Consider the following 26,790-nt stretch of genomic DNA (forward strand, 5'->3'; position numbering starts at 1 on the left):
GGACAGTTGCTCTTGTCTTATCTTGTGTCACCCTCATGACACAGGCACTTCTTGTTTGCTTTTGAGCTCTCAAGCTCAGTCTTAACCTGAGAGATGGTTCCTCCTTCTGTGAGATGAGTTTGATATTTATTATTGCCTGCCTCCATAGGTTTTTTGAGGGTTAAATGAGGTGATAGTTGTAAAGAATTTACCAGTAGAACTCACTGGAACCCCCCCCCCCCCACACACACATTTATGTGTGTGTGTGTGTGTGAAAATGTTATTATGAATGTTTTCACAAAACATACGGTTCTTCAGCGAGTTGTGAATTATGGCATTAACAGTTTACTTTGTGAACCAGAGCTAGTTAGCTAACTAGTACCCTCTTTTCCAGTTTTCTTTTCTTTTCTTTTCTTTTCTTTTCTTTTCTTTTCTTTTCTTTCTTTTCTTTTCTTTTCTTTTCTTTTCTTTTCTTTTTTCTTTTCTTTCCTTTCCTTTCCTTTCCTTTTCTTTTCCTTTCTTTTCCTTTCTCTCCTTTCTTTTCTTTCGTTAACAATCGAACACAATTGCCATGATGAGCTAGAATGAACTTGAAATGGCTATTTTCTTTGGGCTTGAGTGAGTGTTAATTTTTATTTGTGGATTTTCTGTGGAAATCCTTACCACCCATACCTGAGGCAGTTTAGAGACACTTTGTGGGGGGGGGGGCTGTGGGAGGCAGGGGTTAGGGACGATGGGAGTAGCAGACCCTGCTGAAGTTTTGAGTGGTTCATTTTTTCAGGCTTATTAAGTAGCCTCTTCAGACCCAAGGCAGACGGTGTGGGTAGATCTCAGAATTGACAGAATTGTTTCAGGACTGAGGAAATCTAGACTATTCTATTCCCTGTGCTTTGGATCTTACTGATGTAAATGATTGAGGACTCAACTCCCCCTCTCCACCCTCCAAATGATCCCGTTAACGTAGAATTGGTTCAGACTCTGGAAGTCAACTAACACGATGCCATCTAGTTGTTGTGTTTGAGTGTGTTGGACGCAGATGAAACAGTGAAAGATTTGGGAAGGTTTTATGATATTGAGAGTTCATTTCTTTTGCGAAAATGTTACAGCACATTAACTGCCATAATTACCACAAATAATTAAAACAAAAACAGGATCATCAGAATAAATTAACAAAACGTGTTTGGTGGTAACATTGGCTTTTGTTTCTTTCATTGCTTTGTCCTGTTCACTTCCAGTTAGCTACTAGACCCTTTTTTTTGTCATGTTCTGCCATTTGACAAGGCTTTTATTGATAAACTACTAGCTCAGGGCTGTTGGGAGTGGGATAGGTGCTTCTCCTATGGAATGGAACATGTGTGAAAGGTAAAACCCAAGCTATGATAACATTTTCAGGGTCAGCTCACTTTAACATGGAGGGATAAATGAACATGGGTCAGGGTGATTAAAGAATAATATCTAGTTTGGAAAGAATAATACCTAAATTATTATTCAGAATTAGCAGTAAGCTTTCAGGAAGTGTGGATGGCACTTTAAAAAGTTAATAAGCAAATTGCTCTTTCATTTTCAAAAGCTGGGAATTTAAGCCTGAATTGACATTGCGAGTGAACTTCGGCTACAAAAATATTGCTATATATAAGTGCATACAAGTTTCCGTTCTGTAGAACACAAGCTGTTTCATTTGTGGAACACGTATGTTAAAATAGAAGCGTGTGATTACGGTAAACAGTACACAGACCTGTTTCTTTTGTGCGTTTCACGTGTTGTCCTGGTTTAACTGGTATTTATTTCACCAATGAGTAGTCGCTTGGTTAAACTGTATGGTTATTTTTATTTTTAGTTCTCTGTTTTGACAAAATATCACCTATTGTAGGCAGTGTTTCTGATAAAAGTTGTAAAATAGTCATTTTATAATTCCTGTTAAGGTGAAATGTTAATAATCAAGTCAAGCACTAAGTTAACTATATGAGTATTGGTTAAAACCATGAAACCTTAAGTTCATCAAAAGAGTCTATCCTTTCAAATGGAGCCCTAAATCTGATATGTGAGTGTGCATGAGTGTATTTATCTGTTTGAAATCCGACAGTTGGAAATGGGAATATATAATCCATTGATTTATATCTGAGCAGTTGGCTTTGGAATATAGGAACCAGCTGGCTACTCTCTCTTGGATCCTTAGAGATGCTATGATATTTTTATAAACAAGACAATTTGTGAAAATAATATGAAAATAAAGACTACAATGGTTTTCTTACCAGATTTATAGGGAAAAAAATTGGTTATATAATCTGTGTTCATGTATTGTGATTGTAACTGTGGCCATGTAGACTGATTATAGATAGTGAGTAAGATAGTGGGTCTGGGGTCTTTCTGGAGCTTAGTCTCTTTGCTGGCTTATTATGAGGATTAATCGTGTTCATATGTATTGACCTCCTAGAACAGTGCCCGGCACAGAGCAAACACTCAGCTTATGTTGCTTAATGTTAACCTAAATGAATTTATTGCAGATTCCACATGGAAAGATGTGTGTATGCTTACACGAGTACATTCAGCTATGTGAATGTGTAGAACACATCATATATGTGCATATGATGATCATATGATCTATACTTTTCAGGACGCGCTAAGTGACGGTATAAACACAACACCCCACTGTGTGCCACATGCCTGTTTTAGTATTTTGCATATATTAACTCATTCAACCTCACAGCGGTTCCTTGAGGTATATACTGCTATCTCATTATATCCAGATGATGAAACTAAGGCACAGAGAGATTAAGTAACATTGCCCAGTACTCGCAGTGAATAAGGTGGAATTGAATTCAATTAGTGCTGCTTCAGACTCTTGGCCACTTTGTCAAGCCATCTCCCCAGCATTACACGTTGGGTCCTGTTCTTAAGACGATGCTCCTGGTTGGCTTTCTTATAGCCATATATATAGCCCATTTATTGCATTGTAGGTGTGTGTATATGTGTATATTCTCATGATGTCAAGCAAATGATGTCAGCTTTTAAAATGCTTAGATCTAGGGACCCCTATTGCTTAAAAAACCTCATTGGTTTGCTTCATAAAATGTGTCAGTCATATTTTGTTGAAACTGTAGCATAAAATGTAAAGGGAAGAAACTTGGGGGGGGGGGATTAGAAAAATGATTGATGCAGTTATCTAAACTGAATAGCCAAGAGATAGAAATTTGGGGTCTCTGACTTCTAATTTACTCCAAAGTTGTAATGGCCCAGAAAAGCCAATGGTTGAATCTGTGGGAGTCCTGCGGAGGGCCACTGTGATGGAGGGAAACTTCTGTTTCCTGCCCTGGGCTTGCTTGAAGTATGAGAACAACTAGAAGGTCGCCTTAGTAAGATTAGTGCCATTTGCTAAGGGCTTTTACATCTGTAATCTCACTTGAACCTCGTCACAGGCCTGCTGCATAGTGCCGGAGGTATTCCCGTTTTCCAGATGAGGAGGTTGAGGTGTAGGTTAAGTAACATTCCCAAGGTTATACAGTTTCGAAGTGTCAAAAGCTGAACCTGGGTTTTCTGACCACAAACCCAGCTGCTCTCTTTCCATCCCCCACGATTTCAGGAGTGTTTAGAACCCTAGTCTCCTCCCCATGTAGAGGCAGTCTGTAACTCCTGGGAAGCTTAAATGCCAGGCATAAGCCACTTGAAATTAAAGGACAGGTGGCCCAGTGGGCAGAAGCAGAGGCCCTGGTGTGGCCTTGGCCTGGGTCCAAACTTCTGGTGTGGGGGTTCCGCCAGGCCCTCCTGCTCACGAGCGTTGTTACTTGTTTGCCTCCCTAGGCTGTCGTGCGAAGGAGGGCTTTTTCCCTGAACTTTCTCTTGGAACTGGAAATTCAAGGTGGAGCTAGAGTTGGGAGAGGGGCCCTAACAAAGGTGCTGGTCACCTGTTCTGGAACTGCTTTCACTTTCTTTCTTAGTGTGGTTTGAAGAGAAGAAGAGGCAGAGAGCTTTCTGTCCCTTAACCAGTACAGGAGTCAGTCTTGCATTTGTAATGAAAATGAATAAAAAATGTGTAATTTATTTCTTTTCTGTTATCCTTTAAACTTTTGGCCTTAAACCTGATGTGCCATCATGCTGGAGAGCAGTACTGGTATTGATGCCAATGGCATTGTCACCCATCGCCTTGGTTTTTGGCCATGGCGAGACTGAGAGCAGGGAAGAGTGAGTATGCCTTGTTTAGTGACTTATATAATATTTAGATTTGACTTTCGGGTGCCCCCCCCACCTTAAACATTCCAGTATTTACTGGCATACTATAGTGCAAATGTGAAAAGGAAACTGTTAAAAATTTATTTTGTAATTTATACACCAGCATTTTTTATATGGAACTGTGCGTATGGCAGCTTTTCCGTTTGTGTGAACCGATTCTAAAGCTTTTCTAGATTAAAAACTGTAGGTTGCAAAACATGTGGGTTCCCCCCCCCCCCCCGCCCCCCTTCCCCTTTGCAGTTACTTCTTTATCACTGAGTTGTCCTTCCAAGCCTGGTCTAAATGTGCTTGAAAATTACCATCTGCTCCCTGCAGTTTGGAGAGGGCACGGCAAGACTAAGGTGAAAAGCTGTCACTTCGAATATTTTCATTCAAACTTTCACACCCTTCTTGTCTAGTTACATAACTGCATACAGCAGGACTGGTTTCAGCCATTTGGTCTTATCCTAATTTTTAAAGGGGGGGGGCATAGGGAGAGATTGTTTAATTTTAAGAGCTGGGGCACAGTACTGCTGCAAATTTGAGAATCTGATAAACCGTGAAAGCATTCAGCATTTAACCTTCCTGCTCATTAAATCTCTAGCCACGTCTATGGCATAAGTGAGATGAATGAATAAAAACACTCATACTTATGGATACATTTTCTTATGCAGAATTTGCTTTTTTACAAGTTTTTAATGCTATATTCACAAATTTCATTTTCTGAAGTTGGTATAGCATAGATTTAATGATTTCATAGTTCTTTATAATCTTATTTGATGTTCAAAATTTATTATAGATCATATCGGAAGGATTTTGGATTGCTTGTGTAATTTATATTTTTTCTGTCTTTTTTTTTTTTTAACAGTCTTGAAGTCTTTTTTTTTACATTTATCATGCCATGAATTCGTAGGGAATGGGTTCCAACAGCTCAGGCTCCTTTCCAGTGGTTCTCACAAAGTGTGCTTCTCTGGGTGGGGCAGGCTGGCGCTTCGGTTGAACCCAAGTACCTTTCTCCTTGGCTTCCTTCTTTTCTGATCACTTTCCTTCACGCGCTTCAGGAAGCTATCTCAGCTCTTGGAGTGCTTAATGTGCTCAATACGTACGTTAGTTCTCTCAGCAAGAATCTTGCCCTTCACTTGTTTGTTTACGACAATGCCAATAGCATGATGGGTAACACCGTAGACTCTTCCGGTTTTGCCACGGTGACATTTGTGGGGCCTTCCTTTTGGAACAGCGCCCATTCCCTTGATGTCCACAATATCACCTTTCTTGTAGATTCGCATGTATGTTGCCAAAGGAACAACTCCATGTTTTCTAAAAGGCCCAGAGAACATATAGCGAGTACCTCTCCTCTTTCCCTTTGTGTTGGTCATTTTGGCGAATTACTGGAAGATGGCGGTTCCGGCCGAAAGGAAGCGTAATTTATATTTTTAACGTCCCTCCGTTTTTAATCTCAAAAATTGATCTATTTTGGTTTTGATTGGAATGAACAGCCACAGTAGGATTTGGAGATGAAACATGACGGAAGCCTGTTAGTGTAAACTGCCCATAATTTCCAATAGGAACAAGAAGACCATTAGAAAATGGGACTTATGCCAATAAAAAGGTAGTAAGATAAAATGATAGTCTTCCTGTAGTCCACGGCTGTAAATTTTGATTTTCCTGCAAGTTTATTATCTACCGTCCATCCCAAGCCGAAGACCATAGTTTCTACCCTTTTATTTACTTGGGGATGACTGTAAGAGAAGTAAAGCATTTCAGTCTTCAGTTGGAAAAATTCTGGTTCTGACTTCCATTTAATGGAGTATTCAGTAATTCCCGCAAAAGATGGCTAGTTAACTTGTCAGTGATTGATTTTTTGAAGAACGGCATTCTCTGCTTTTCGTAATTAAAACAGTGGGCTGAAAGCAGATGTTTTCTCTTTCTCTCTCTCTTTGGTATTTCCTAGCCTGTGATAATCTGTCTCTTCAGAAAAAAGCGTTGTCTGTCTGAGCGCCCTGTCTGTGCCAGGGTATTTGCCTGTGGTTCAGCCACATTTTATAATTTCTCTAATGTCACAAAAACTTGCTTTGGAAAAAAGACGTATGTTCTAGGCCTCTGAGAACAAATGGAGAGCCAGAGAGCAGCTGTGTCAATAATCTTACATGGTGTGGTCATGAGTGTGATAGAGGTTTATATATAGAAGAGCGGGGGGGATATAGGGATTTTATGGAGGCCGAAGTGGGTAGGCATGACAGGAAGGTAGGTCACATTTAAACTGACTTTTAGTGAGAGAATAATAGGAGTGTGTGTCTGCGTGCGCGCGAGTGTATCATACTCTTTTTTTTTTTTAAGTTTATTTATGTATTTGATATATAGAGAGAACGAGCAGGAGAGGAGCAGAGAGAGGGGGGGAGAGAGAGAAAATCGCGAGCAGGCTCCGCACTGTCAGCGTGGAGCCCGTGTGGGGCTCGAACTCCTGAACCCTTGAGGTCATGACCTGAACTGAAATCAAGTGTCGGATGCTTCACCGACCGAGCCACCCAGACACCCCTGTGTGGGTCACACTCCCCACAGTGGAAACAGTATATCTGGTGTTTTATGATCCGACACTTATATGCTGTGTTGAAGAGCAGTGTGATTCTCCTAGGGCTAAAGACGTTGGAGAAGGTGATACAAGTTTGGATTGGGAAGGAAGAGGAGAGAAAGGTGGTGAATGGGAATGGTCTTATGTACCGTTCCAAGGAATTTGAACTTCACCCTACCTAAATAGGAGCTCTTTGTGGGGCACCTGGGTGTCTCAGCCTGTTGAGCGTCCAGCTCTTGATTTCGGCTCAGGTCGTGATCCTGGGGTCGTGGGATCCAGCCCCGCGTCGGGCTCCACACTGAGCATGGAGCCTGCTTGAGATTCTCTCTCCCTGCCCCTCTCTGCTGCATGCGCGCTCTCTCTCTTGCTCCCTGTCTCAATTTAAAATAAATAACAGCGCTTTCTGTTATTGTGGGAAGTTTTAAGCTGGGAAGGAATGAGGAGATCTGTATGTCAGAAGGAGACCCACAAGTCAGAAGATGTGGAAGGTGGAAGAAGGGGGAATGATAAGTGCGACCCTACTCGAGCTGGAGGGGTAGTGCTTGGTCCAGGGTGCGTTTAATAGGTTGAATACACGGATCTTAGTTACCAGTATCAGGCAAGGCAAGGGAGGGCCTTGGGGCACCTGGTGAGATGTTGCTACAGAGATGCAGGAATCCAGGAGGGGCAGCAGATCTGAGAGAAGGTAGTGACTTTGGTTTTATGGTGGGAGCCTGCAGGAAGCGGAAGCGGTCAATGGGCAGGTGGAAAGAGGGTCAGGGGAGTTGTGGATGCTGAGAGAGAAATGTGAGGTTCCGTTCTGGGGTTGCTGTGTGGCTCAGTGGTTCTAGTCCTGGCATCTCTTCAGAACCAATTGGGAAACTTTAACATAAATTGTACATGGTGAGCCCATCCCCAGCAGGTTTATTTTACTTTGTCTTGGGTGCGTCCTTGACCCTGTGTAACCTGGGGTTGAGAATCACGATGGTGGGTTTATAGTAGAAGCCCCAGGAAAGGATGTGCATTGCCTAAGGAGAATAAAAGAGGAGGGACGAACCTTGTTACCCAGGTACTTAAGGGGTGAATGGCAAAACAGGAGATAGTGAGCAAGCCTGGTAAAGGAGGCAGAGCAATGGGACGAACACCGGAGAGTTGTGCCGTGAGAGAGATGGGGGTGGGGCCGGTACAGAGGAGTGTAGATGGCCAGCGATGTCCAATGCCGTGGAAGGGTCAAGAAGAAAGAAGGATTAAGAAGTGGCCAGAGATTTTTTTGTTTTTTTTGGCTGTGATTTGATAGAGCTAAATCACAGTGGTTTGAGGAGTGAACGAAGAAAGGCAGGGAGGCGGTGAATGTAGACTGTTCGTTGAGTCTGCACGTCTTGTCCTGTGAGGTCCTGGTTGCTTCTGCGTTGTCGAATGCCTGCTCTGTGCCCACCTGGGTGCTGGGGCCCAGCAGTTTCAGTTTTGACTAAGCTACTTCCTTACCCCGGGAGGTTTATGGTCTTGTGAGGAGGCAGGTGAAGAGGGGATGACTTAGTTCAAGATGATGAGTCGAGTTTCATAAGATGAATAAGTCACTTAAAAGGTGGGCCTTGTGTCTCAAAAGGTGGGCCTTGTGTCTCAGGTGGAAAGGGTAGCACCAGGGGGCAGGGTCGGGGGGCCAGGCAGTCTTGCTTGTTAGAGGGACCTGCCCTGAGTTGCATGCGAGTAGCTCACTTGAGGTGATACTGGAAGATGGGCTTGGGTCCCAGAGAACTCCGAATGCCAAGCTGGGAGGCCTGACTTGATCCTGTAAGCAATATGGAGCCTTTCGAGTTCAAGGGGGGAGGAGGGGTGAACCTTGAAATTAGCATTTTAGGTAGATCATTTTCTGCCCACCGCCTGATGAGGAAGAAGGACAGAAATGGAGAGAACCTGGAGATGGGGAACAACCTGTTCCGAGCAGAGTAAAGTAGGACCCCGGTGGATTTGTATGGTAGGGACAATAAGGGGTGAGACTGAATATTTGTGTCCCCACAAAATTCATATGTTGGATCCTAAACCCCAGTGTGGTGGTATTAGGAGGAGGGGTCTTGGGGTGTGGTCCTGAGGACACAGCCCTCGAGAATGGGATTAGTGTTCTGTAGAGCTGCCCAGAGAGCTCCCTGGCCCCTTCTACCATGCGAGGACACCATGAGAAGGTGGCTGCCTATGCACCAGACACTGAATCTGCTGGTGACTTGATTTTGGACTTTCCAGCCTCCAAAACTGTGAGAAATAAATTTCTGTTGTTTATAAGCCACTGGATTTATGAGAATTCTGTTATAGTCTGAAGGGGCCAAGACAGGTTGCTGTAAATCTGTGTAGAAGGGAGACCGGGCGGGAGGCACAGAGGCTGATCGTATTGGGGTAAGAAGGTGCAGGGTGCTAGGGGACGAGTGTCGGATGACTCCACATTCCCGCTTTGGTCGGAAGAGAAGAGTTTGGCTCCAAGCCAAGAGCCTGACTACAAAAGGAGAGGCAAATTTTGTGGGTGATGGTGATGACTGATGATGGATTTGAGTTTGGCAATACTGAGTTTGACTTGGTTGCAGTTAGTTGTGCATCAGAGGATAGTGGAGAGAGTATTTTGTATCCTTTTTTCCCTTTGAGAATCTTAAAGACACGTATCCGCTCCGTTCTCCTAAACCTCCCTGTGAGACAGATACAGGGTAGTCGTTTTCTTTATTTTACAGATGGGGGAGCTGAAGCAACTAAAATACTAAGTGACTGACCAAAAGCGTGAACAGCAAATGGAACGTAGGTTAATGAATACCCACCCCAGTTCTGTATTCGTATAGTGTGGACAGTTCTGTGTGCATAGAGTAATTGCCAAAAATGTGTTTTCAGTTGTTGAATGGATGACAAGTGAACTGTCGTGACCTCCGTGATGCTGCACACGGCTCCTGGGCGTTTTGGTTGGGCACGGCACCTCTCTGAGCCTCCGGTTCTTCATCTGCAAAATTGGGTGCGTGGGGCCTGCAGAAGGGAGAAGGAAGAGACCCTTCCTGGTTTGAACATTCCGTGTTTCTAGACTTTCCGTGCCATCATCTTGAGATTGTTCTCTAAAGTAACTAAAAAATAACGTGCAACCCCTAACAGATGATTTATCTTCTACCCTTTTTTTCTTCAAGTAGAGAATGGAAAAATTATGTCTGTAGAACACAGTGAGCTAGAAATGGCTTGTGAGAACTAGTTCTGTATTTTCTTAAAATTAATCTTCTCCCTCATAGCAAAGCCTCATGTACTTAAAGTAATTGAATGGGCTGCAGGGTATACTGGGAATTGTAGTTTTCCACTTCTTTGTGTTCTGAAGATTAATAATCTTGCAACCCTCTGAGGGAGATAAGGAGAGGACGCTCTCTGACAAATTGTTATCTTGTCTTTCAGAAGTGTGCTTTGAGCAGTGAATATACCCTCAATGCCTCCCTTGGGCTTTTAGCTCGATTCTAAGTAATGGTAATATATAAAGTATGGCTTTAAAATTTTTTTTTGGCTTATGATACTGTACTTTTCTAGTGGTGCCTTTAATCTTTTCTTTTGGCCTAGTTTTAAGAAAGTTTTTATTTGTATCAAGGTTACAGATGTAAATGGTTTACGAAGACCGTGGTTTTACAAGATCTACTGTAGAAAAACAGTAGTCCCCGCCCTCCTTCCCCCATTTCACTTCCCCAGAGGCAACCACTTTGAACTCTTTTAGTTAGCGGATTTTTCGAGGATGCCTCCATATTTTTCAATAACGCTTACTTGTGTTGCTGCCTTCAGTGTCTCACTCTGTCCTCATCATAAGCATGGATCCTTCATGCCCGCTCGTTCTCCCTGTATAGCTTTTTCGTGACTTTGGTTTTTTGCTCACTGTTGTATTGACGTTATTGAGACTGGGGAAACTTATTCAGAAATGAGCCATATAGTAAACTTTTCTCCTTTCCTGCTCAGCTCTTTGTTTTTCTCTGAGTTAAGAGTTGGTTTTTGCTTACTTTTCTACATGTACTTACCACTCACTCCACTTAGGATTTTTAATTAGTTACAACCGCCCGCCTTTTGTTGTAAGATGTTCAGTTCCAACAGGTACGTTATCAGTTTCATCTTGTAGAGGCATCTCTGGTGGGTTCTCTGGCTGGCTGGGCCCTCCCTGGGTTACCTCTGTGTCAAGTGCACACTTCCGGGGATCTCCCCTTACTTACTTTCATCTTGGAATTTCCTTCCACCTCTCTTCCTGTGTTGCATCTCTGGTTTCCTGGATTCTGTGTGTTTCTTCTTTTGGTGCAGCCCATCCTCCAGTAGCTTTCTCAGGAATGTTGTGGGGAAGTAAAATGTTCAGATCTTGCATGTCTGAAGATGTCTTCGTTTTACCCTTATACGTGACTTACCGCTTGACTGGGAATAGGGGTTTGGAAATGATTTTCCTTTAGAATTTGGAAGCAGTTGCTTGACTGTCATTTAGCCCCTGGTGTTGCCGTTAGGAGACCTGAAGCTGTTCGTCTTGCTTCCTGGTTCTTTGCGTGGGGCCTTTCTAGATGCTGCCTGTCCACACTCCCTGACCGATGTAGCACCTCCTTTTCCCCAGTGTCCTTCAGTTTCACCTAGATCCCTTTTTACCCACTGCCCTGTGTACTCTTTCAGCCTTGGGGTCATGTCTTGAATTACTTCTTTTATCTCCCTTACTCCTTAATTTTCCCTCTTCTCTCATTCTAGGACTTTTGTCACCTGATACTGGACTTACCAGACTTCTAACTGATCTTTTCTACTATTTTGTATGTCATTGTCTTTTTATTCCCGGTTCTGGAAGGGTTCCTTGTGCTATATTGCATTTTTAATTTGCAAAGCTCTTTCTAGGCCTCTCCGAGCCCCTCCCCCACCCCTGCCCTCCTTCCTCCCTGCTTCTCCTCCCTCTTTTTTCCTTTTCTTGGTTCTTTTTTATTTTGTTTTAATAGAATCCTATTCTTGTTTCACGATTATTTTTTATATTATGGAGACGTTAATGATTGTAGTGTGTTTTGCATCATTTCATTGCCTTCTAATTTGCCTCCCTCCCCCCCAGCCTCCCGGTTTATTTTGGTCTCTGTTTTCCTGTTGAAGGCTTTCCTCAGCTACCAATGATTGTTGCTTGTCCAAATGCCATAGGAGGGCTTGCTGACCATAAGATCTACTGGCGAGGTACCTGGGTGGGCTGTTGAGGGGAATTTAGGACGCCCCACTCCTATTCCGTGTATATTTAGAGTTTTCCTGTTGGACTGGCCTCAGATTGACCATGGGAAGAGGGCAGTTGGTAGGGTTGTATGAAGGTATCTCCGTATTCAGTAGATATTGATCAACCACAGCACTCCTATAGCAGTGGTTCTGCAGAACCGCTGTGTTTCCCCTCCTCTGGGAATGAATCTCTGGGTTTCTGCCAGGTTGAGGGAGATGCTGAGCTTAGTGGGAGAGACACCCCACCCCCACCTCCCCAGCGACCCACTCTGTGCCCAGAGGTATCTGGTACCACCGATTTCCGAGCCTTTCGGAGATTCTCCCTCATCAACTGTGTTGGCTGAGTTAGTTCCTAATTGTCCATCTGTTTCTTGCATCCAAAATTTTGTTGCCGTTGTTGTTCCTGTTCTTGTGGGAAGCAAACAAACAAACAAAATGAATGAAAAGGCAAACCGTACTGTCATTTTTGTTTGGGGGAGGGAATGATAACTAGATGTAAGTGTTGAATCTGCGATGTTTATCCAGCGTCTTTCTAGGTTATAAATAGTACATTTACATTTGTGGGTCTGACCTGTGTGTGCTACTTTATAAATTCCTTTGTAATTTATGTGACTATGTACTTAACTGTGAGTTACAGTCTGTCCAATACATAAACAGAATTGTCACAGACATTAAAATGTAATTAACAGCTCAAGAACTGTCTACACTCTGTGATCTCTTTTGAGTGGCTTATACTGTTCACAAGTTGAAAACGTGGTTGATTTTGCAAGCATCATGGAAATTATTTCATTTAAATGTGCCTTAGTGCATCTTATTTTCTGTGTAGACATCTGAAAATGACTTGTGACCACAGTCTTTCCCTGTACATGAATACCCCGTGCAGCATGGCTTAGTGCAGTGCTGACTTGTTAAAATGGTATTTGTTTCAGAAATTTTATTTCCCGTTGAAGACACGTATGTGTACATGTCAGTGTGGGTGCGTGCACATACGAATAATCCGTCATGGCACTCTTGCCATGTCTTCCGTGCTTCAGGGGTATGGCATGCTCTCGGCCTGGGAGTGGGAGCGTGTCAGGCCGCATTCTCAGCCAGCAGGCCCCCCCACACCGTCCTGCAAATGCTCTCAGCCACCTTGCGATGACATGGTCCGCGGCTTGCACGCTAGAGTCTTCTGGAGCCTCTCTGCCCCTTATTACACCCTCTGATGGACAGCTCTGATCTCTGATGACCAACAGAAGGTGTACAAATGACATTTCTGGACCTACTAAAGAGGAACAAAGGAGATTATCTTGCTGGATATTAAAATACAAGTTTGATGGTAGTGTGAGGCGCCTTCGTGGAAAAATTTGTGGACGTCCAGTGAGAGCCTGGTGGAAGTCCTTGGCCACGCCAGCAAGCTCTGGTGTCCTGGGGGCTTGGCCAGCAGATGCAGGAAAGCCAGCTGGAAGCAAAGAGCTGCAGAGGCCTCACTGCTTGAGGGGGCCGGAAGAGTATGGAAGACTGTTTGCTGGCCTCCTTTTCCATGGGCATAGCTGCTAAGAACAGAAGTTTCCCCACCTCGATGGTGTAAGAGGTATGAACAAACCGCTTCCTGGGGAAAGCTGATGTAGCGATTTTATTGGAATATTTGGTTCTTCAACCGAATGTGCTAAAGAGCTCCTGGATGGTGTCATTATCAGAAATACTTTTATATACTGGGGCACCTGGGTGGCGCCTGACTCTTGATCTCAGCTCAGATCTTTAAAAAAAAAAAATTTTTTTTTTTTTTTAACATTTATTCATTTTTTGAGAGAGAAAGAGCACAAGCAGGGGAAGGGCAGAGAGAGGGGGAAGACACAGAATCTGAAGCAGGCTCCAGGCTCTGAGCTGTCAGCACGGAGCCCGACGCGGGGCTTGAACTCATTAAACGCGAGATCCTGACCTGAGCCGAAGTCAGACACTCAACCGACTGAGCCACCCAGGCGCCCCTCAGCTCAGATCTTAATCTCGGGATTGTGGGTTCAAGCCCGTGTTAGGCTCCGCTCCGTGTGTGAAGCCTATTTAAAAAAAAAAAAAATAAGTACAATATAGTATAATGTAATATAATGTAATATAATGTAATATAACGTAACATAATATGAATATTATATAATAATATATAATATATATAATTTTTTTCACTTTGGTTATATGTGAAAAGTATCTGAACATACTATTTTGAAGTTTTAAAATAATGCTTTGGAATACTTTTATTTTTTTCATTTAGGCTTTCTAAATGTCTGTCTTTACAGATTAAGAATAAGAATGAGAATCTACTTGCAATGTGACTTTTTAAAAATAGTATTTCATTTCAGAAGTGGAGCAGCAGGTCTCGAACTGTTCTCTTCACACGCCCTCCCCTTAAATCTCACTCCGCGCATTTGGGTGCAAAATACAAGTGCTCTATGGACAAAATAATCTTTCATAAAAAGACAGATGGAAAACCCCCCACAGACGTTTGTTTCAGGAATTAACTGAACATTCGGGATGGGTTGCTGTGCTGTTAGTGATCGGGTCTTCTTCGTCTTCTTCACTTTATCTTCGCGCTCCTGCTGCACTTGCCACTCCTCCCGGCGCTCTGCACACATTCCCGCCCTTCCTGCGGTCCGTCCATGCTGAGCAGCCGCTTCATCCTGCGTCTCTGAGGCAGGAAACTCGTAGCAAGCTGCCAGATGAATGCTTGTGTCAGTGCCGAACCAGGAATGGATATCTGATTTGTTCCTTTGGATCAGTCTTCCTCGTGGCCCTTACTATTTGTTGGGTGGTTCGGAGAAAGTGTAACTTTTTTTTTTTAATGTTTATTTATATTTGAGAGAGAAAGAGAGAGGGACAGAGCATGGGTAGGGGAGGGGCAGGGAGAGAGAGAGGGAGAGAGAGAGAGAAAGAGAGAGAGAGGGAGAGAGAGGGAGAGAGAGAGAAAGATGCATAGAATCCGAAGCAGGCTCCAGACTCTGAGCTGTCAGCACAGAGCCCCACGCGGGGCTGGAACCCACGACCGTGAGATCATGACCTGAGCTGAAGTCAGACAGTTAAGTGACTGAGCCACCCAGGTGCCCTCAGTGTAACTTTCCAAAAAATGAGCTCAGTTACTTCTAATCTTCCTTCCTAGAGAAAATGGTGTTTCTTTAGTTTTTGTGACTGACGGACTTAGATGCCCCATCGTTATCATTGCAACATTACAATAAATATTAATGATCTAAACAAAATATGGTGAAGAACTGACCTTAGAAAATAAAAATTCTGAAAGGCTTTCAGACCAAACACAACCAAATAACATATTCAGTATTCAAACACAAAACTGTTCAGGACAGTAGATGATGCTACTTAGAAACAGGATTTAGAAGGGGTTTTTTATTTTATTTAAAAAAAAAATTTTTTTTTTCAACGTTTATTTATTTTTGGGACAGAGAGAGACAGAGCATGAACGGGGGAGGGGCAGAGAGAGAGGGAGACACAGAATCGGAAACAGGCTCCAGGCTCTGAGCCATCAGCCCAGAGCCCGACGCGGGGCTCGAACTCACGGACCGCGAGATCGTGACCTGGCTGAAGTCGGACACAACCGACTGCGCCACCCAGGCGCCCCTAGAAGGGGTTTTTTAATTGTCCCTTTTTAAATACGGTATTTTTTATCAATGTGAAATTGAAAGATTTTGAAGAAGAATTCATCAAAATTATTACAAAATAGAAGAGGTGACAGACTAGTGAAGAATAGTGGTTATTGGGGTATCTAATTTTAAGTGATTGAAGAAAGAGGCACTGGATGGTTTATAAAGCTTTTCTGATTAAAAAAATGAATTTAGTTTTTCTCTTCAGTGCATTAAATCTGTCTTATCAGTTGAATCTTTCTATTTAATTTTAATAGGTGTACTGTATATATGTTTTTCAAAAAGAATTTGAAAATCTGGAAATCTGTATTCAAATTTGTGTCAGAAGTGGCTAAATTCTCAGATTGAGTAATTCTAGGTGTTTTTCCTAATGGTAATTCTTACAAAGAGACTAAACAAAAACTTTCTGTATCTCTCACAGATCATTTTTTTTTTTTTAATAGTTCATTCATCTTCCACTGGCTCAGCATCTGGCTGTAAAAAGCGAATAATAGTATTTATTTGATAGAAATTCATTTTACATTTTTGGATGAAAAGTATCATTTGAAGATAAACATTGAAGATTACAACCATCTTATAAATATTGACTAAATTTATGCTCAAATTAATGAATTTTTAAGCTGCTAGTCTGCATAAATTTGATTTATCTGAAAATAGAACTAAAGAAGAAGAGTGTCAGTGATGTATATTAATTACTCTGAGGGGTTGGGACAGATAAAGACTTCATCTTATGCTGTTTTTTTTTGGTCACACCGATTTAGTAGGCTTACAGGCATGCGTGTGGAAGCCACCAAGAGTTAATATGCGTGTCAGGTAACAGTGAAGGAATGGATTTGTCCAAAGTGAGCTGTAAAGTGAATTTCCTTACATCAGATTTCTTGTGCCCATTGAGATTCCTTAAAGAAGTAAGAAATACTAAATAAAGTGATGCTTTCCTATGGGGGGAAATTGGTTTTGAAAACCAGTAGTGAAATCACACTCAACTTCAGACATCTGTTGGAGATGCCTATTTAAATATCTTTTCCAATAATGTTTTAATACTCATAGTAACATGACAGAGTAGTTGATAATTACAGATACTACTGATTGCCCTGGTGAATGTTCCCTACCCATCAGGGAGCAAGGGGATAGGGGGAGGGCAGCCAGTCCGGATGTTGTCTGCCTTTTCCAGGACCGTCTTCACCCTGAGGACTGCTTGGGTCAGACTCTGCTTCTGTCGTCATTCCTACTTGTCCTTTTCATTCCAGAGGGTCCCAGCTCTGTAACACCCTGGATCACGGGGTCTTTGAAGAAGTTGGAAAGCCAGTGGCTGAAATACCCACTCCCTGGCCTCTCCTTGTTAGTGGACATGATCATGCTGCATTCTGTTGGGTGACAGTGGGAGAGGCCGGAGAGAGCTCCCTGTTTCACTGGGAATTTCCATCAATCTCCCTTTTTTCTCCCAGCTAGATGCATATATGGTAGGGTAGCAAGTCCCAGTTCTGAGGCCCAGTCCTGGCTTGTGCTAAGCGATGGGACTCTGGCAGGGAGCTCCAGCCTACATTCTGATGGCTGTTTATAGCTAGACCCTGCCTGACCCTGAGTACAGTGCATCCCGCCTGGTGCCCGAGGCCAAGGACACGTGGAAGTGTCCTAACTTCAGGGCTTAGGATAACATGGAGCAGATCTATTTGCCATCTAACAGATTCACTAGGTTGGTTTCATTCATTGTCCTTTACACATCTGTAGTTTCAAAAGCGTCTTTTGCTTTGGTGGCTATGTATTGAGGACCTTGCTTTGAAGTAGGTCCCGTCAGAGACTGAGTCTGTGTGGTAGCTTAGAACTACTGGTGGAAAAACGTGGATTCTGGATTTTGCTGGGAGAATAAAAATACGTTAAGCAGTACTTGAAATGGTAGTGTATATCCCCATACATAGGAAAAAGAACCTCTAGGTATATTGTATTTGAACGTTACGTGTATGTTTAAAGTTCCAAAAAATTGTATGACATTGGACTCTAGACCTATAGCTAATATTTTGTTAAACCTATCTGTAACAGTATTTAGCGATGAGTCTGTATTCAAAAATTCTCTAATAACATCTAACAGACAACAGTCATCATGTCTGAACCAATTTCATATTTGTGATTTTCATTCTTGTTCTGTGATTCTAGAATTTTTGGATTTCCTAGTATTATGCTTGAGGGGGCTTTAGTGTGTATCTCAGTAAGTTTTGTAACTAGAATTGAAGGTTTTTTTTTCTCCCTTGTCATTAATATGGAAAAAGAAAGACTACCCATTGATGGCGATATACAAACAAGTTAGAAACTATGACGACTTTCACAGTTTCTTCTTTATCGCACAGCCTGTGTTCCTTATGTGTACCCATATGAACTACAGTCTGTGGGATAGAAAAGTCAAACTTCTGGAGAGCAGGGCTTATTCATTTCTTATGTGCAGGCACCTCGCTGGCCTAGTTCCTGACAAGTAGGGGGTGCTAAATAATTTGTTAAATGAAGGTAGTAACAGAACATTGAGGGAAGCCCACTGAATGGTCTTGTTGACTTATGCAACAGACAGTGGAAAAAAGGTCTTTGATAGAATGAAGATCTTTCCTCTAGATGCTCTCACTTGCTCATAGTCTTTGGGACTGTGTGACTGCAGGGACAGCCTGCATGTCCTTGTTGCGCCGCCTCTGTGACATGGTTATGGGAGCATCACCATGCAGGTGTAGTGTTGTATATGTATGTGTGTCCTGTGTCCTAGAATGCTAGTACCTTCCAGGGCCAGTTGGTACTTGGCTCATTAGGAGTTACAGAAGCTGTTACTTCTTTTTTTCTTTCTTTAAAAAAAATTTTTTTTAACGTTTATTTATTTTTGAGACAGAGAGAGACAGAGCATGAGTGGGGGAGGGTCAGAGAGAGAGAGGGAGACACAGAATCTGAAACAGGCTCCAGGCTCTGTACTGTCAGCACAGAGCCCGACGCGGGGCTCGAACTCACGGACCATGAGATCATGACCTGAGCCGAATTCAGACGCTTAACCGACTGAGCCACCAGGCACCCCTTCTTTTTTTCTTTCTTGAGGAACAACAATGTGCTTTTTTTCTGATGGCTTATTGGTGTTAGAATGGCTTATGTATACTTGAACACTTAAGTTTTTGCTTTCTGTTTTTCTCCATGTTCTTAGATTCAAAAAATAATAAATATGTGCTTATATAATGTGGCATGAAGACAAACGATATATGACCTTGAAGTACCGTATGACAGGGAGGGTGGAGTAGAGTCTATGCTGAGTAGAATAGACCTGGATATAAGCATCAGCTGCTTCTTAAGGTGAGTGATCTTGAGGAAGCTGCTTAACCAGTCTATATTACAATTTCCTCCTTATTAAAAGATAGCTGTAATGACTAAATGAGATCTCATGTGTGGAAGCAGGTAGCCTAGGACCTGGCATTAAATGCTTAGTAAAGCCTCTTTCCCCTCATTTCATCCTTTCTTGGAATTCTGACTGATCTCATTAGCCCATCAGTTCCTTGTCTGTCTTGTTTTAGGACTTGATAAACATTTATCGATAGTTTCCATTCAGCAAGACAGAGCCTTCTAGGGACAGGTTAAGGGGGAGGTAGGCATTTCGGAAATAATAAGACCACACAAACTTCTCTCCCCAGCTGCTCCTGCCACGCTGTTGATGTTCCACAAACCTGCTGGTGTGGTTATCCTTACGCTTTCTGTTTTTTGGCTCCTTGTTTTTCTACAAGCTCTTTCTTGCCTAGAGCTCCCAGGCATCTACCCATCCATATGGTACAATGGCCAGCCTCCTCCTTCTGGGACTCTCCCTTTCTCCTTCCACCACTCTTTGCATCACTGTATGCTCAGCTCCAGTGAGGCAGTGATCACACTGGACAGTTAATGTTTTTTTCCCCCCTCTCTCTGTAGTACATTATTACTCCGCCCCCCCAAGTTTATTGAGGAATAATTGACAAATATAATTGCATATATTTAAAGTGTTCCATGTAGTGGTTTGGTATACACACACACACACACACACACACACACATTGTGGAATGATTCCCAAAATCAAGATATTCACACATCCATCACCTCATCTGGTTAACTCGTGTGTGTGTGTGTGTGTGTGTGGTGAGAATGATTAAGATCTACTCTTAGCAACTGTACTCTATTGTATTATTAAGTATAGTCACCATGCTGTACATTAGATGCTCAGAACTACTACTTATAACTGAAAATTTACACCCTTGGTACATTTCCTCCTTCCCCAGCCTCTGGTAATCACCATTCTATTCTCTGTTTCTATGAAATTGGCTTTTCTTTGTTCTTTTTCTTTAGATACCACATATAAGTGACACTCTACAGTTTTTATCTTACTCTGTCTTGGCCTGTTTCACTTCCACATTAATTCATGTTGTTGTGAATTGGAGGATTTTTTTTTTAATGGCTGAATAATATTCCATTGTATGTGTATCATTTTCTGTATCCATTCATCCATCAATGGATATTTAGGCTGTTGCCATATCTTGGTCATTGTGAATAAAGCTATAGTAAACACGGGGGGTGCAGGTATGCCTTTCACATCCTGCTTTCGTTTCCTCTGGATATGTACCCAGGAGTGGGATTGCAGGATCATAATGGTAGTTCTATTTTTAACTTTTTGAGGAACTGCCACACTGTTTTCCACAGTGGCTGCACCAATTTACATTCCCACCAACAGCGCACAGGGGTTCCCTTTTCTTTACATCCTCGCCAATGCTGTTATTTCCTATCTTTCTGATAATGACCATTCTAACAGGTGTAGGGTGATGTCTCATTGTGGTTTTGGTTTGCATTTCCCTGATTCTTAGTAATGTTGAGCACTTTTTCATTTATCTGTTGGCCATTTTTATGTCTTTGGAAAAATGTCTATTCAGGTCCTTTGCCCATTTTTTATTGGATTATTTGGGTTTTTTTTTTGCTATTGAGTTGTAGGAGTTCTTTATAATATTTTGGATATTAACCCCTTATCAGATACACGGTTTGCAAATGTTTTCTCCCACTGTGTAGGTTGCCTTTTCAATTTATTATTTCCCTTGCTGAGCAGATGTAGTCCCACTTGTTTACTTTTGCTTTGTTGCCTTTGCTTTTGGTCTCTTATCTAAGAAATAATTGCCAAGACCAATGGCAACGGGCCTTTTCCCTGTATTTTCTTCTAGGAGTTTTATGGGATCAAGTCTTAACATATAAGTCTTCAATCTTTCTCTAGTTAATTTTTGTGCATGGTGTGTATGTGTTCACTTTTATTCTTTTGCCTGTGGATATTCAGTTTCCCCAACACCATTTACTGACGAGGCTATCTTCTCCCCATTGTGTGTTCTTGATGCCCTTGTCAAAAATTGAGGGTGTGTGTGTACATTTATTTCAGGGCTGTGTATTAGGTTCCATTGGTCTGTGTGCCTGTTTTTATTCCAGTTACCATTTGTGTTTTGATTACTGTAGCTTTGTACTATAGTTTGAAATCAGGAAGTGTGATGCCCCAGCTTTGTTCTTCTTTCTCAAGGTTGGTTTGACTAGTTCTGGCCTTTTTTGGTTTCGTGCAGATTTTAGGATAGATTTTTCTATTTCTCTGAAAAATGCCATTGGAATTTTCTTCACCTGTTGGACTCTGAGTGAATTGGCAGCCAGGGATCATGGATTTTCAAATCTTTGTTCCTGACACCCCATGCAATGCCTGACACATAGGACGCCCCTAGGGAACATGTGTTGAATAAATGGGACCTGGGCACAAATTTTGGTATCCATGTAAGACCAACCTATAGGTTTAACAGTTGGAAAATTCTGAGTTAGGCCACTTGTGTAGAATTTCCTGTCACTCTGATTGCACAGTAATTCAGTTTAAGTTACAGATATATTTTGTAAGTAAGTAGTTTTTTTAATTTTTAAATGTTTATTTATTTATCTAGAGAGAGAGAGACAGAGAGACAGAGTGTGAGTTGAGGAGGAGCAGAGAGAGAGGGAGACACAGAATTCTAAGCAGACTCCAGGCTCCGAGCTGTCAGCACAGAGCCCAACGCGGGGCTCTAACTCATGAACCGCAAGATCATGACCTGAACCTAAGTCCGAGGCCTAACTGACTGAGCCATCCAGGTGCCCCTGTAGTTTCTTTTTTCTTAGAAAACATCCTTCTAGTGAAGCAGTGATCATACTCTGAGTAGAGGACAACTCATACTAATGTTTTTTTTCTTACTGTAACCTTAAAAAAAATTTAGACAAGAATATTTTTGTGAACTCTGGTATAAAAATTAGAGACTAATCGTTTTGAAAGGGAGAAAGAGTGATTTCCGAGAGAAGTGAGAATATGAATATATGTCCGTGAAGACCCACAGCAGTACATTTGCTGTCTGCAAACTGTGTGCCATTTTCCGCTGCCTCGCAGAGAGTTTCTCAGGCTTCCTCAGAAACAGCGACTCTTCCATCTGCCCTCCTGTCTCTCCTCCCAAAGCTGTGGTGTCCTCAGCCTCATGGGGCCATGCCAAAGAGTCATGTTTGAGGTTGCCTTGGTTTCAGTATTGGTTAACTTCTTGGGTTTAGTTTATTTTAGGGTAGGAGCCCCGGCTTCAGGTGTACCAGATTTCCCGTCTGACGTGTTTATTAGGCGTGTGATGTGGCTAGTACTCACCTGCCCGGCCGTGGGCGCCTCATCTATGAAGTGAGAGGATGATGTCCTCTACCTTACCAGGTTGGCAGGAGAGTGCAACACCACGGCACAAGGCCTAGCGTATAGGTCTAGTGCCCGTCATATAGTAGACCTGAGGACTGGAATGCCACCTCCCCCTCCCGTCTCTGGATAGATGATTCTCCGAGGCCTTGGGTACCATTTTCAGTGCCTTCTCTTCTTGCACAGGACCTCTCTGTGCTGGCCTGCCCCTCCCCTCCTTCTGCCCTTGTCTCTTGTTCCTCCCCTTAGACAAAATCTGCCTTCTTAAATATATCCTGCATTTTTGTGCTGCTGTTTTTGATTTGGAAGTCCTGTTCTCTTTACTTGCTTATCTCTGTCTGCCGGGGTCTCTCCTCAAAGCTCAACTCCATTTCCTTCATGGAGCTTGTCTGTGTCTCCAGAATGTGCCTAAAGTGTATGTCATCTCGGTCACAGTGTGTTGGGTAATTTGAGTACTGGTCCTTTGATCCTTGAGGGTCCTTGAGAGCAGGAGCCATATCTTGACTTCATTGTTGTGGCATCCAGCAGAGTAGCCTGCCGTAGTAACCGATCGGTTAAAGATTTGACTTTAGTTGGCATATAATATCTCCTTTTTTACCTGCTAAAATTTACAGTGTACTTTGAAAGATCGTCTTTAACTTGCCACTTTGAGTACAGCCATACTTTGTTTTATCTCACTTTGCTTTATGGCACTTCACAGATATTGTATTTTTTTTTTTTTTTTAACAAATTAAAGGTTTGTGGCAACCCTGCGATTAACAAGTTTGTCGGTGCCGGTTTTTCCGACAGCGTTTGCTCACTGCACGTCTCTGCCTCATTTTGCTAAATCTTGCAGATTTCAAACTTTTTCATTATTAGTATCATCATTTGTTAAGGTGACCTATGATCAGTGATCACAGCTCACCGAATGCCCAGTTGATGATTAGCATTTTTTTTAACAATGAAGAATTTGTAAATTAAGGTGCGCACGTTGGTTTTTAGACCTACCGCTGTTGCGCACTTACTAGACTGTGTAAGTGTGAACGTAACTTTTACGTGCACGGCGACACCGTAGGGTTCATTTGACCTTGCTTTCGTGCAGTCTTCACTTTATTGTACTAATAGGGAACCGCATCACAGTGTCTCTGACGTGTGCCTGTATACAGCTCAAGAGTGGTACCTAGATGAACATTTGAGACTGATAACCACTTATTCATTGTTCCCTCATTCCTTCATTAAATTGACCTTAAGTGCCATTGTATCGTAGTGTGTGATATAGCAGAAAACCCATTAGTTAGAAGTAAAGAATTCTTCAGTCTCATAGGAAATGATTGTATGGACTAGAAGATCAGATTTCAGAGCTTTACAAATTGTTGAGAACCATAAGCTTTCTTCATATCTGTGTTCATCTTTCAATTCAGTTAGTGAAATCTGTATTTTATTCTCTAGGAAAGTATAGAGTCATTTGCCATTTATTTAAATTAATTGCATTTATAATACTCCGTGGTGAAAGTTGAGTGAGGTGAAAAAGAGATATAAGGCAAGCTGAATTATATCCTGGAATAATGTTTTTGTTATTTTCATTCCATACTTTGCATTTCGGCGTGAGAATAATAGAACCTTGAAATTACTATAGTCTTTCTCCTGCCAGCTCACCCTCACAAAGTAAAGATGCCAGACTCGGCCCAAATTTAAAAGTATCATGTTTTTGCCAGTGTGCTATTGTTGCAAATGAATTCTTTAGGGGGAAAAAAGTCACAAAGAAAGCTGTACTTATGGAGAATGTTTTCTTTGTTTTCTTTTTCTTAATAGAAGGATGGCTTACTGCCATGTTTTGTTGTTGTTTAATATTATAGAGGTTTTATTGCGGCTCTGTTGGTGATTACAAGAGTGCTGCATTTTGGCTACAAACGTAGTAAATGTGATGAAAATCCCCTATGTTGTACATTGTCTGAATAACATGTTTATATAACACGCTAAATACTTCTGTTGGAAGAATTGCTTTCTTGAAAGGAGGTTGGAAGTTCCTTCTCGATTTTTAGTGTTACTGGAGTATATATTGTTGAATATTCCAAATTACATGGGTATTTTAAAAACATCCTTAAAAATTTTTATTTGCGCACACAATCATTTTTGAAGTCAGAGTTCTGAAAAGATTGAGAATTGTATCTCTGGATAGTACTGTTGATTTTCTTGTAACCTACTGGCCAGTGAACGGAGTTATTTAAAGAAATGTGTCCAGGGTCTGTATTTTTTTAGAGTAGATCACACTCATGTCACATGCACAGACTAGTCCATTTGTATTTCTGTTTATAAAATGATATTGTGGTTATGTATGTCCTGACCCTGAACCCATGGCCGTGGTAGCCTCGTCTCTTTCCGGCCTGTGGACTCATGTTGAGTCCTGGCTTCCCCTTGTGATCTTGGCCTAGCTCTTGTCTTCTAGACCCTGTCATGTCTAGCTGTCTCCTGTAGCCTCTGCTGTTCCGTGTTGGTCCAATGATTCTGCCCAGTGCTATAGCTTATTCAGTTTGAGATTCCAGTTTCTGATTGTTAGAGGGGCCTCTCCACCTGTGTGTGTCTCTTGCAGCTCAGTTCTGAGTATCTCACTGGCTTCTTCTTTTTTTTCTTTTTTTGTTTTAAATTTTTTTTATGCTTATTTATTATTGAGAAACAGAGACAGAACACAAGCAGGGGAGGGGCAGAGAGAAGGGGAGACACAGAATCCGAAGCCAGCTCCAGGCTCTGAGCTGTCAGTGCAGAGCCTGATATGGGGCTTGAACTCACAAACCACGAGATCATGACCTGAGCCGCAGTCGGACGCTTAACCAACGGAGCCACCCAGGTGCCCTTTTTTTTTTTTTAATGTTCATTTTTGAGAGGGAGAGAGAGAGAGTGAGCAGGGGAGGGGCAGAGAGGGAGGGAGACACAGAATCCCAAGCAGGCTCCAGGCTCTGAGCTGTCAGCACAGAGCCTGACGCGGGGCTTGAACTCACGAACCGCGAGATCATGACCTGAGCCTCAGTCGGACGCTTAACCCACTGAGCCACCCAGGCGCCCTTATCTCATTGGCTTCTTACCGGGGTCCGTCACTAGCCCCATAAAGTCCTGGCACTGCGCAGTCACTGGAGTCAGCCACCTGCAAACCCTGCCTGGTGATCCCCTCACTGCCCACATCCCGCTAATGGCTAATCCCTGCAGATTTTTTCAGACCTCTTCTGTCTCCCCCTGCCCCCCCAGCTCCACACCCCCTTCTCTGTAAGTTGAGTTCTTTGCCATCACTGGTGTGGGCAGTTGTTTTAGCTTTCCAAACAGTGACTTTGTCTCTTTCCTGCTTCTAGATCATTATTATTTTGAGGTCCACGGACCCCAGATTGTTCATAGATGGACTGCAGGAAGCTGTGAACCATTGGGAGCTAAATATTAAAATTTTCTGTATGTGGGTGGGTGCATTTTTCTGGCCATGATGTTTGCAAAGCATCTATGAATCTCAGGTGGTTGAGAACCAGGTTTTGTTTAGTTCTTCCTTCATACGGAGTCATCACAGTAATCTTGCTCAGATGTACATCTGATGTGTTAGTCTCCTGCTTGCATTTCTTTAGTGAATTCCTGTTAACAGTAAAATCCAAACTTGTCAACCTGGTGGCATGGCCCTTATGATCTGATGCCTGTCTTGCTTTGCAGTCTTAGCTCCTACCGGCCCCTTCCCCTAGACTTTGGATCAGTTTCCTGAAATACCTGCATTTGGAGATTACACCATGTATGGTTTCATCCGTGCTTTGTTACACTCTTCCCTCCATCGGAGAGGATCTGTACCTTCTTCCCCTTCTCTCCTTGCTTCTCATGTCTCTCTCTCCGTGAGATCTCCCTTGTCCACTGGCCCCACTTTAGTGATACTTCTCTGTGTTGAAATTCCTGGTTGGTATTTCGAGGTGTCTACTTCTGAACTTGTGATCTTCACTTAACACATTAGAACTGCCTGTCCCTGGAGTACCTGGGTGGCTCAGTCAGTTAAGCGTCTGACTTGAGCTCAGGTCATGATCTCACAGCTCGTGGGTTCTAGCCCCACGTCGGGCTCTGTGCTGACAGCTCAGATCCTGGAGCCTGCTTTGGAGTCTGTGTCTCCCTCCCTCTCTGACCCTCCCTAGCTCATTCTCCTTCATTCTCTCTCTCTCTCAAAACAAAGAGGAACTGTCTGTCCCTCAAGTCTCATTGCCAGTTACCTGTGGGCCTTCTCACATAACTGTATTAATTCTTGACTTTTGATTAGTTGCCTCTTCAAATATTTTGAAGAGCTTGGTTCTTTTCTTGCTCCTGCCCTATGGTCTTGATCAAGCAACTGCCCTTTGTCATTTGTATCATGACAGCTAGGTATCACGTTCTGCCTTCTGTTTTTGCTGTGCAGTGCTACTCATTTGGAAGTGCTCATGTGGTCTCTCTATTTATCTTTCCTACCATTTCAGAAATGGCTTGTATCAGCCAGCATCCTTAGTTGTAAGCAGTGAACACCGAGCCTGGCCATTCCAAGCAGGAAAGGAAGTGTAGACTGGTTACTGGGA

At 42.6% G+C, this 26,790-nt stretch overlaps 1 protein-coding gene and 1 pseudogene across 10 annotated transcripts in view; one reads left to right on the plus strand and one right to left on the minus strand.

The window, feature by feature from the left end:
* ARID1B (AT-rich interaction domain 1B) overlaps positions 1-26,790 on the plus strand; it is a 443,873-nt gene that overhangs the window by 76,795 nt on the left and 340,288 nt on the right. The gene's annotated exons all lie outside the window — the stretch shown is intronic.
* On the minus strand, positions 5,000-5,602 carry LOC123385593 (annotated as a pseudogene).

This window comes from Felis catus, chromosome B2, assembly GCF_018350175.1.
Source record: "Felis catus isolate Fca126 chromosome B2, F.catus_Fca126_mat1.0, whole genome shotgun sequence".
NCBI lineage: Eukaryota > Metazoa > Chordata > Mammalia > Carnivora > Felidae > Felis > Felis catus.